We start from the raw sequence: 12,752 nt of genomic DNA, 5'->3' as shown, positions 1-12,752 counted from the left end.
AAATCTTGGGTCATCAATACTATACTATTTTATTAATATTATATTTTGTTTCCCCCCAAGAAAAAATAAATGCCCCATAGCTACACAATATTACCTCTGATGCCACTAAAAGCTTAAATTAGTCAAACTATGATCTAACTTTGTTGCAACTTTTTGTTTCTTTTCTACTTAGACTAGAGCAACATCAATTGCCTATTCGATAATAGAATGAAATAAGTAGCACATACAAATTATATAATCGAAATAATCTCACCTTTACTTTTTAGTGTTCCATTCCCTTGAGCAATCCTTTTCTTCTCCAAGAAGCTCTTCCACAAAACTTGTGGTTGTGTGTGCAGTGTGTTGAAAGCTTGAGAAGTTGAGTTGGATTTGATTTTTGTTGGTAAGTATTTTAAATTTCCAATCCCTTAAGGTATTTCTTTATTTCTTTATCCCTTAATGTCTTTGCTCATTAGTAGGGTTGAATTTAATCGTTATATTAATTTGCATCCTTTAGTGTCGTACGACTTTGTTTTTGGGGCTGGATGACTGGTTAGTGGTTACTATCTATCTATTCTGGGGCAGATTCACCGCCCGGCGAGCTTGGGCTCATGCCCAGGCTTTGGGGAATTTTTTTTTCTTTGGACCAAGTTATCTTTTGGGTAAAAAAAAAAAAGTCAAAATTTAAAGGTAAGGGCAAAATTGAGGGACTATTTCATAAAATAAAATTTCCTACTCAAATTTCGGAAAAAGCAAGGGGAAAATAAGAAAATAACGGAACCCTAATTTGGCTTGAATGCTTGATCAGTTCCACTCGATTGCTCCCTTCACGACTTTACCTCTAGGCTCTGGCTTGAAATTGATCGAATGGAAACCTCATCTGGCTTGATCAATTGTCTCCACCTCGCAAGTCTCTTTCTCTCTGACTCTCTGAGGTATTGTAATCTCCATAAATGTTGTCCCTAATATCCATAAATTTCGTCTTGTGGCGACGCTTGTGGGTGAGGGTTAGTGATTGAGTGAGCGGCGCCGCGACGGTGTGGCCTGTGAGTGATGATGAAGCAGTGGGTGAGGCAGTGATGGTGAGTGAAGAGGGTTGGGTGTGTCGATGTGGGTGAGTGAAGAGGGTTGTGTGTGTCTCTTTGGGCGAGGGAAGAGGGGGAGCGACCGACGATGATGGGGAATAGGGATAGTGAATAGGGAGCGAGTGACTGAGTGAGATTGAGAAAACAAGAAGTTGTTGGCTGCATGCGGTGAGAATTGAGAGCGAGACTGAGAGAGTGAGAGACAGATAGTGAGTGAGGCTTGAGATGAGAGAAAGAGAGACTAAGAGAGTGAAGGAGTGACCGAGTGAGACTGAGAGAGAGAGAGTGGATGCATGTGTTGAAAGAGTGAGAGAGAGTAAGAGACAGAGAGTGAGTGACAAAGAGGGAGCTGAGCAGCTCGAGAAGATGGGAATTGGGAAAGGAAGTTAGGGAATGGGAAAAGTGAGAACTGAGAAGTGAATTGGGAAAATTGTATAAAATGGGAAATTGGGAATGAGAAGAGTGAGAAGTGAATTGGGAAAATGTGGCTAGAAATTAACCATATAAGAAAGGGTTAAAAACTATAACCGTCCTTGTACTTTGAGCGAGTTTTGAAAACCGTCCCTCACTGGAAAATTATCTGAAAACCATCCTCAGACTTTCAAAAACAAATTGGACCCGTCCCTCCGGCCACCATAGCTCCGGCAAGCAGCTTATGTGGCATTCCACGTCAGTTAATGAGCCTATGTGTAATTTTTTATTATTTAAAATTAAAAAAAATTAATTAGAAATTATTCTAATTAAAAAATTCCTATTTAAAACTACTCATTTCCTATTCATTTAAAAAATTAAAATTTCAAAATTAAAAATTAAATCTTTTTTTATGATTTCTTCCTCAGCTCTCTCTCTCTCTCTTCCTTCTTTTTCCTTCTTCCTCACCACCATCCTAATCTCTCTTTTTCCCAACCACCACCGTACCACCACACCACTTCTTCTTCTTCTTCTTCTTCTTCTTCTTCTTCTTCTTCTTCTTCTTCTTCTTCTTCTTCTTCTTCTTGCTGCTCTCCTCACCCCCTTTTCATTCCCTTCCATAAAAAACCCTAAATCCCATTTCATCTTCCTGAATCAAACCTTAAAGCCCTTCCCAAACAAATCGAACCCTAAATCCCTTCCCAAACGGTCAGATCTAAACGATTAAACTTGATTTTCCATTTGCATGTTGTTGTTGCTGTGTGAGTTTCTTCTTCTTCTTCTTCTTTTTTTTTCTGGTTTTCTTGACAGATCTGTGGGTTTGGGTTTGAGTTTTTGGGTGGTGGGGGTTGTTCGATGGGGGTGAGGGTGGTGGGAGTAAGGGTGGTCGGTTTCTTCTCTGGTGGTGGATATGGGTTTCTGGGTTGGTGATGTTGGGGGTGTTGGGTGCATTGCTTGATACAATGTCTTCTGCCCCTTCCTCTTCGACAGTACTGACGCTCATAACTTTGATTTTAAATCTTGGAATTTTATCTTTATCAAAAATTTATTGCACTTTTAATGCCCCTTCCTCTTGATGTTCCTGCATCTCAACCCATGATTCATTCTCTGCCTCGATCAGGTTTGGATGGACTTTTAGCTGCAGTACTAGATTGAGGGTTAATTACTTGATGAGAATTTCCTTTTTCCTTTTGCAAATACACCACTACCTGTTATGCTTTAATAAACATAATTTCATATTTCATAAGCATTACATACACAATACACTAAGTATACAATGACACAAGCATGAAGGTTGAGGGTGGTGGGTTTGTGCCGTGGTGGGTGGGTGTGGTGGTGGTGGGTATGGGTTTCTGGGTTGGTGAGGTTGGGGGTGGTGGGTTTGATTGTTGTTTTAGTTAATTAGAGATTTAGGGAATCAAAGGGGGTTTAGGGTTAATTTGGAGATTTAGGGGGCTTAATTTAGGGTAATTGTGTTAAATAAAAAAATTAGGATTTTTTTAATTTAAATAATAAAAACAATTACACATAGGCTCATTAATTGACGTGGAATGCCATATAAGCGGCTTGCCGGAGCTATGGTTGCCGGAGGGACGGGTCCAATTTGTTTTTGAAAGTTTGAGGATGGTTTTCAGGTAATTTTCCGGCGAGGGACGGTTTTCAAAACTCGCTCAAAGTTCCGGGACGGTTATAGTTTTTAACCCTATAAGAAATTGTGTAAGATGGGAAAATTTGGCTAGAAATTGGCCATATAAGAAATTCGTAAGATTGGATTATTGGAATGGAGATAGCTCTTTATGGGTGAGAGGCTTGAGACTTGAATTCATGAATTGAAATGTGGCTATTGACTATAGAAATTGGAATGTGACTACTTTTAATTACTATTTATTGTAGGTGGGTGGAGGTGGTCCTTTCCCCATTAAAAGCATGTGTGCAATATTGATCTCATTGTATTTGTTTATTAGTGTTGGCTTTTAGTGTTTTTTAATTTGATTCTAATATCTAATTATGCTTTTCTTTGTTGCTTCTCTAGTCATTAGTGCAGTTGCTCCAAATTTCCAAAAGTGAGTTGTGTTGCAGTTTTGGGATTTAAAGATATCATCTGTCAAACTAGCAGATTTTAGTCGAGTGTTTTCCTTCAATGTACAAAATGTGGAAACTTGTTGATTCTAAGTTAAATTGATCCATCCCATATTTATTATTGTAAAATTTTCCTTTAAATTTATTTACCCTTGTGGGGTGAAGTATGGAAGTTTGGTCCCAATTATTAAAAGGAAATTATTTTGGAAGGCCCATGTGGTATGAAATGGATTATTTTTTATATGGGAAGGCCCATGTGATATGTACATTGTCGTGCTCTGGTCAAAGCTTAGTGGCTCCATTTTTTTTCCAAATTTTTTTTTTAATTTTAAGTTATGTTAATTGAATATTAACTTTGGAAATTAAAACAAGCATGTGGATAGCAATAGGCAATAGCATTATAGCCCATTAGTGTTGGCTTTTAGTGCTTTTTGAATTTGATACTAATTTCTAATTGTGCTTTTTTTTGTTGCTTTTTTAGATCATTAAATTTTAAAGATGAGGAAGTTTTTGGTTGCTAGAGAAAGCATTGAGAATGTTGTGCAACCGGAAGCTGAATTAGAACCACCGCCTAATGTTACCATTGAGTTTAATCCAAATGAGATTGTGTGTGATCTAGGTTGTAGGAAACAAATTAATGAGCATGCTCCGAATATTCAAGACGATGTGAAAATGTCATATATATTGAAGGGTCCAATGCAACCAAATTTGGCAAAATTTCCTCGTACTGAATTTGGAAATGCTTCAAGAGCATTTTCTTAATCATGGTATAGTAAGTACCCATGGTTAGAATACAGTGAATTCAATGATGCAATTTATTGTTTCTATTGCTTTCTCTTTAAGTAACCCGGTAGGGCTGAACACTTTGGTTATGAAGCCTTCACCAAAAACAGCTATAAAGATTGGAAACATGCATGTCAAGGCTTGAAAGATCATGTTGGTAGTCATGGTAGTAGCCACAACTTATGTGTCGAGTGTTATAATGATTACAAGAACCAAAGACAAAGTGTAACAAGTAGCTTTGCTAGAGGAACCAAGGAATCAAAAGAATTGTATAAGATCTGTTTGACTTGTTCTTTAGATTGTTCAAGATATCTCATGGCACAAGGCATTTCTTTCCGTGGCCATGATGAATCCTCATCTTTTCTGTTAGATTGGGTAAAATCTAAAAATGACCAAGTGTGAGACGCTTATGACTGTGGTGAAAAAAAATGTAGAATTACTTCTGGTAACATTCAAAAGGAGCTTTCAATGTATTGTGCGCGTGAAGTTACCACTAAGATTATGCTAGATCTTGGTGATAGAAAATTCTTCGTGCTTATTGATGAGTCATGTGATATAATCGTCAAAGAGCAAATGGAGGTGATGTTGAGGTTAGTAGTAGTATTTTTTAATACCTATTGTTCTCCATGTCGCCAAATAACGTTGTTGTATTTTTTTAGGTTTTTAAACGACAAAGGGGAGATTGTGGAACGATTTCTTGCTCTACATCATGTCAAAGATACTACATCCGAGAAACTAAAGGATGTTCTTTATGCTATTCTTGATCGTAACAACTTATCTATTTGAAGGATACGAGGGCAAGGATATGATGAAGCTTCAAATATGAGAGGTGAATTTAATGGTTTGCAAATAAAGATTCTAAATGAAAACCCTTATGCTTTGTATGTTCATTGCTATGCTCACCATTTTCAATTGTCGGTTGTGTCTGTTGCTAGTAGTTGCTTATCTATTCATGATTTATTTGAGTGCATCTCCTTGGTTGTGACCACAAAAAGTGCATCTTGTAAGAGAAGTGATGTATTGAGGGAGTTACAACACCAAAATATTTTGAATCGTCTTGAGAATGGTGACATATCTATAGGAAGGGGCTTGCACCAATCATCTAGTCTCGCTAGACCCGTGGATACTAGATGGGGTTCACATCATATTACCTTGATTCGTTTGGATCTAATGTGGTCTTCTGTGTTAACAATGCTTAGTGTGGTTGATGAAGATGGACGTTGATGACCCGGGTTTATATGATGTTTTTAGGGTTTTTCTTTGTTAGTTTTGAGTCTTTTTCTTATGTCTCATGTAGTGTTTCATGCATTCTCATGCATTTTTACTTTTATTTGTGCATTTGCATTAATTTAGTAATTTTGTAGTTTTATAAGGGCTTTAGTTGCATTTGATTAGAGTTTAAGAGTCATAGGCAATTTCCACTTGTTTTGGAGCCTTTGTGCAAAACTAACCTCTGAATTTCTAGATATTTTCCTAGCTTTGTCATCAAGTTTTCAGGTTGTAACAGCTGAAGATGGAGTGTCTAGAGGTTTGGAGAATTGAAGGGAGGTTTAAAGAGGCTTAAAGAGGAGTTAAAATGAAGATCAAAAGGTTTTCCAGCGAGTCAGAGCGCCTAGGCGTGCTTAATTGGCGCCTAGGCGCCAATTACCTTCCAGGGGCTCATTTTCAGGATGGAATTGGCGCTCAGGCGCTCTGAATTGGCGCCTGAGCGCCCGGAACAGCCCAACCTCATGAATTTTGCCTATAAATAGGATTTTAGTCATTTTCTTTGGGAATCTTTGATACTACTTTCATTTTTACATAAACTCAGAGGTAGAGGAGCATCTAGGAGAGTGTGAGAGGGCTTCTAAGCTTGTAATTCAGGTTTTTAGTTGGCTAATCTCTCTTCTTTTACTTTGGTTTTCTTGTAAGACTTTTCCTTTTAAGTTATAATCTTAAGTTCTTTCCCACATGTTCTTTTTCTTTCCTTGAATCCCATATCCATGCTTTATGTTTCAAGTTAGAACATGTGCTAGCTTTATGCTTATCTATAATAGAACGGAAGTTTGTTATGGATTAGGGACTTGTTGTGGGATTACCCCTTCTTTGCTTGCTACTAGGAATAGAGGAAGGGTTGGGGTTTGTTGGCCTGAATTTGCATGATTTAAAACCTCATATAAATGACTAAGTACACAAGGAATTGGGCTTAGCTTTTAGTATGGGAGAATTGCTTATGTGAGGAATCAATAAGTGAGTAACTAGGCTATAACATCAAGGAGAGATTCATGAGAACATGTGCTTAGAATGATGTGCTTGAATTGATTAGTTGAGCAAGAACCCAAAGTAAATCACTCTTTCTTTTCATTCTCTGTTTCATTTCTGAATTTATATTTTCTTTTTCCTTATTACTACTTCGTCTTATGTTTGCCTCAATAAAACAAACCTTCAGACTCAAAGCTTGAACCGAATCTATTCACTCACAATCCCTGTGGTTCGATATTTAAAACCGGGTGGATTCGTACACTTGCGGATTTACCAACAGACGTGGACCATCTCAAGCAGCATGTTTGATAGGAAAAATGGAGAGCTTTAAATTTGCTTTTATTTTGAAGCTTATGTAGAAGTTGTTTGGTATCACACACGAGCTTTCAATAATCTTGCAACAAAAAGATCTTAATATTATGCTTGCAATGAAATTAGTTGATGTTGTCAAAGCTCGTTGAAGACATTGAGAGAGAGTGGTTGGGATAATTTATTTGGTGATGTCCAAGAATTTTGTGGCGATAAAGGTATTCCGGTGCCAAATATGGATGAAGAAATACCATTTCGGGGTCGTTTAAGGGTAGAAGCGAAGACTATCACTAATCTTCACCATTACCGTTGATAAAGGTTTTTTCCTCATTGTTTGAACTGCTTTTAGCTAAACCTTTATGATTCAATCATAGCAAAACAGATACGAGTTTATCGTCCTCAGGGATTGTGTGAACATCGACTCCACTAGTTAAATATTGATTTGAGCGGATAGAAAGGTGTTTGATAAAATTGTTTTTATGGTTTTTGAATATAAACGAAAGCAGTAAAAGAAAAGAAAGTTTACGGTGGTAACAAAGAAGAACACGCATTCAGATTGCATTTTCACCTAATCCTCTAATTGTTTCCACTCAATCACTTTTGTAATGGTTCATCTCATTTATAATGCCTAGAGCTATTCACCTAACTATCCCTAGTCTAGGTGAATCTATCAGTTGGAATTCCTAGACGTAATCCCTTACCATTTTGAAAACCAAAAGGAACACTACAACTCAATTTCTTTCTCAAAGACATTCCCAATAACCAATCTATCCTAAGACAAGGTACCCTAGGCTTGCGAATCTCTGTTGTCACTCCGGAAACTCCTATTAGAACTCAGCACCCCACCTGTCATGTGAAAATCCACTATTGCTCTTACCTAAGATATTCTCACCTTAAGACAATTGGTTCAGTGAGTCTTTTCTCTCTTGAACCAGACCCGCAATTATCTCCCGATCTCATGCTAGTCCTTAGAAATCTAGCGTGAATCAATCGATACTTGAAGACTTTAACACGGTGTTGTGACCTAAGACATATGCTCTCTACTTTCATTTATCTAAGCATTCACAAACTCATATCAACCTCTCGATCTATTTACAAATTAGTGAAGCTCATTTGACTATCAATTGATTGGTTAGAATCATGAAGCATAGAAAGAAACACCATGCATGAAAAATTTTCATATACATCAATGAATGAGTTTACAACAAATCAAAGAGTCAAGGTTCAACAATCTAAATACAAAAATAGAAACAACATGTACAAGGGATAAGGAAGAAGAGATGAAACCAAGAAGAACGGTGAAGGATCCACAATGATAGAAGCTTTCCCAAGCTTTCCATGGCCTCCGAGAGGTTGTCATAGTCCTTCGGTGGTTGTAAGACCCAAGTTTTTAAGCTTAGAATAAGTGGAAGAGATTTCCATTTACGATTAGGGTTGATGTATCGTGAAGGGAAACCTGAACTAGAGTTTACCAAATGAAATAAATTTATGAAGGAGAAAGTTCAGGAAAAGTCAAAGGATTGTATCGAAGTCGATTTAAGTTATAGCACGACTAATATTCGTTTTAAAACCTAGGACAAGAACCTTAGGAAATCAAACTATGTTCCACCCTTGGAACACTGTAGGAATTTATTCCAAAAATCTTCAGAGAAATGTTAGAACTTCTCTTTTTCCATATATCACCATCGTTTCGAGGCGAAACCCTAGAATCTACGAACGTCCGATTCCAATCATCGGAAGTTTGCCGAAACTGAAACCCTGGTATTTCAAAACCCTAGAATCAACCGACGATGAAGACTTTTTCTATTCGGAGCTTCAAATGAAGATTCCACACGCGTACACCCATTTCTCTTGATGATTTCAATCTTTCTTCAGAAGGAAGTTTTCTATTCCGACATTCGATGCAAAAAGTAACTTATCGGGTAAAATAGTTTTACACCGACTTTGCATTCGTCACCTAAAATACTAGGAAACCTCTTTTGAGTTTTGGATTTATGTTGCCAAAACCTATCTTAGAATTCACGGAGAATGAAGCCGGAAAAATCAGAATCGCGAAACTTTCGTTTTCCGCGTTTTTCCAACCTCTATATATAGCATTAAACACATGCCTTGAAAACCAAAAATCATACCGATATTTCTTTGAAGAATTAGAAGATTCGGCGGGGAGAATATCGTGTCTAAAATACGATGGAATCAGTAGGAAAGAATCGTAATCACTCTCATATTTTTATCTTAACTCTATGAGCTAAATCCTCCGATATCTAAACAAATCTGTACCGGTTTACAAAATATCTTTTCAAAAATATCTTCACAAAATATCTTCTCAAAATATCTATTCATCCTTATCCAATCTTTGATAAATATCTATTCATACTTATCCGATCCTTGATAAATATCTTCCATTTCATTCCCTATATATATGTTGAAGCTTGAAACAAAAAAACTCACTAACACACCCACCCAAACCCGCGGCCACAAGAGGAGAAGGAGGAGAAGAGTTTTTCGCCGATTCTTGCCTGATCGTTCCATAGTTCGTTGCTACGCATAGACCTCAAGATTCGTTTGGAGGAACACTTGGAGCAGGAAAAGAGGATTGTGAAGGAGCCTTGCTTGAACACACTGGACGAGTTCGAGGTTAGGGCAACTTACCTTACTAGCTAATGCTTTAGGTGTCGACGAATTCGACTTGATTTACTGTTTATGCACTTGTTTGTGTTTGATTGGAAAAGGTTTTCTGAGGCTTCGGCTGACAATGTAGATGATTCATCTACTAACTGTTTTTGAGATTGAATTACATGGTACGTGCTAAATGGTTAATCTAGGATGTGTGATATTTGCTTTATATGCTAAGTGCTACGTGGTTATTCTAGGATGTGTTGATATATGTGACATGTTGTTGACTGTGTTGATTTAACTATGCCATTTCACATATATCTGTGGTACTGAGGAGTGAGAATAGCGGGCAAGTCATGCCGAATTTTTATGAGAGTTTTTGAGAAAGTTTGATAGGACGAATGAGATTCGGGCCTTGTTATGGTTTTTCATGGATCGAGACATTCTCTGGAGTCATTTGGGATTAGGAGATCCCGAGAACTTATAAGATTTGCGATAAGACAAAAGTGGAAACTATTTTGTAAGGAAAACTCATAAGACATTAAACAACCTTTAAACCTTTTAATAATGATAATAATCTCGAAGGAAAGCTTAGGAGTCAAATCTTAGTTTTTGGAAAACGAGAAGTGTCGTCGGATCCAAGTGTTGAGATATTGAGAGGTTTTGAGTATGTTGATACTCTTGTGCTCTGGGAGCAGTTGTGTTGTTGGGCTATCTGAGAGATAAGCCGGGAAACGGGTAGTTTCCGAGTATGTTGATGCTCTTTGCTCGTTGAGCAGTGTTGACCATCGGATAGAGATGAGTCGGATGATTTGGAGATCATCATGAGATAATGTTTATACCTTCGGGTACAGTTTATGCCTTCGGGTACAGTTTATGCCTTCGGGTACAGTTTATACCTTCGGGTACAGTTTATGCCTTCGGGTATAATTTATACCTTCGGGTACAGTTTATGCCTTCGGGTACATTTTATGCCTTCGGGTACAGTTTATACCTTCGGGTACAGTTTATGCCTTCGGGTACAGTTTATACCTTCGGGTACAGTTTATACCTTCGGGTAATTCGGGCATCGACGGGGGATATGATCGACCGTAAGGTTAGGATCGACCTGTTGATTGTCAGGCATAGCGGAGGGAAAAGTCGACCCGCAGGGTTAGGACTGATCCGGCTATGTCAAGGTTGTAAGTGACACCCGAGGGTTATGGTCGACACAATGCCAGTGTTAGGACCGACTCGATCGTGCCCAGCCTACTTCTTCTGGAACCGTTGAAATTGACGTTGCATTGACACACCATGCACTTAACTATATTCGTTGATATATTGCTTATCGAGTTTTCGAGATATAATTTATTGAACTGTTGAGATATTGAATATTGAATTGTTATTAGAAATCTGATAACATGTTATGTATATACCTTAGGGTAGACGATACAGAACTTATATGTCTATATACAACCTATATATATATATACCCCTTTATTCATCACATGTTGCTTGTATTATCTATTATATTCTGTGAGTTGACCCTAGCGCCTTGGCTTTGTGTGTATGGTTGTGTTTGGGCGGTCGGCCTGCTGCCAGACGTCCAACAGCTGATTCAAGATGGTTTGTCGTTCGGGGAGGATCCTGAGCACAATGACTACAACTGAGCCTTCGACGTGGACCGGACTTCATGCATGATCAGATGAGGGTCGATGTTAGGAGTGTATTATATGGGGGGATTGTTTTCACAGCTCTGATTGTCCTTTCCCGTTTAGGGCTGACTTATCTTCTTGAAAACTATATTCACAAAACTCATGGCTCTGACCATGGGATATACTTATTCGCCTGCGGGCACTATCTCCAATTACTTTATGTTTATTATCTTTGGGTTGAGTCTTCATTATGTTAAGTCTTCTATTTGAAAAGAAAACCACGAAAAAAATATTTACGCATTTTCCGCACTATTGATTTAAAGTCACTAAAGTGGCACCACCGAAATCGGGGTGTTACAGTGGTCGCCTCCACGCTCCGGAGCTTCAATTCGTCAATCCTAGACCCATGGACCTCTCCTCAATGAAGCCCAACTCCCTACCTCTGTTTTGGTGACAAAAGTGGGAGAAATTCAAAGAGAATGGGAGAGATGACGAAAAAATGAAGGTTCTGCCCATTTATAGAGTTATGGTCGTCTTAATTTTGCTTGAGCGAGATTTAGGTTGCTCGAGTGAGTACCTTTCTTAACTTTGAAGGATTTTGGGCCGCCTTACTTGCTCGAGCGAGTTATATTCCGCTTGAACGAAAACCTTACTTCAAAAGTAGGTTTTCTTTTATGATTTTTCATGAAATCCATACCTACATCAAAATAAGACATTAACCATTAAAAACATAATATTTATACTATTTTTATGCTAAAACTAAATATTTTCTAAATAAACTACTTTAGGGGTAAAATGATCAACAATGCAAGCATACAAGTCAAATAAGTGCCTAAAATGATATTGAAATATACGTAAAAATTGCTCTTATCAATCGTGTAGAGATTTTTTATGTTTCTATTGATAAAATTTGTGTGGAGATGGATCACCCTTTAGTGAAAGAACTAACATTGTGCTTGATTTCTTCTCATGTCTTGACCCCAATAACTCTCTTTCCAAGTTTAATGTTGATAAGCTTGCTCATCTTACTGATATTTATCATGCAGACTTTTTTTATGATGACCGTGGAACAATAAAGAAGCAACTTGCCACTTATATACTTCGAGTGAAAAGACATGCTTCATTTTCTACTTGTGATAATGTTGCAAGTTTGGCTATGAAGATGGTTCAAACTGAGAAACATTTGCTATTTTCATTGGTCTACAAACTTATTGAGTTGACTTTGATATTGCCGGTGTTGACAACATCTGTTGAAAGAGCTTTTTCAGCAATGAAGATTATCAAGTCTAAATTGCGCAACACGATCAACAATGAGCGGTTCAATGACTTGATGATATGTTACACCGAGCGGGTGATATTCAAGTCACTTAGTGATCTTGATATTATTCGAACATTTACCACAAAGAAGACTCGGAGAGGGCATTTGCCTCGTGGTTTTACTTAGCACACTATTGGTACATTCCATTTTTTATATCTTGTATTGTCTTCTTGGACATGTCACTTGTAAATTAAATGGAACCCAAATTAGCTATACTTTTGTTGGTAAAATGACGAGTATTTTTTATTTCAGTTTATAACTATTTATATATTGTGGCGTGTGGATTTGCGGTTTTAAAAT

The 12,752-nt window shown here is 37.6% G+C and overlaps 1 pseudogene; it reads left to right on the top strand.

Moving 5' to 3' along the window:
* Positions 1 to 662: 662 nt before the first annotated feature.
* LOC130725051 (uncharacterized) lies at positions 663 to 12,578 on the top strand (annotated as a pseudogene).
* Positions 12,579 to 12,752: the final 174 nt, after the last annotated feature.

Source organism: Lotus japonicus, chromosome 6 (genome assembly GCF_012489685.1).
Source record: "Lotus japonicus ecotype B-129 chromosome 6, LjGifu_v1.2".
Taxonomy (NCBI): domain Eukaryota; kingdom Viridiplantae; phylum Streptophyta; class Magnoliopsida; order Fabales; family Fabaceae; genus Lotus; species Lotus japonicus.
Note: the sequence above shows the minus strand (reverse complement) of the source record. Positions and strands in the feature narration are given on the sequence as shown.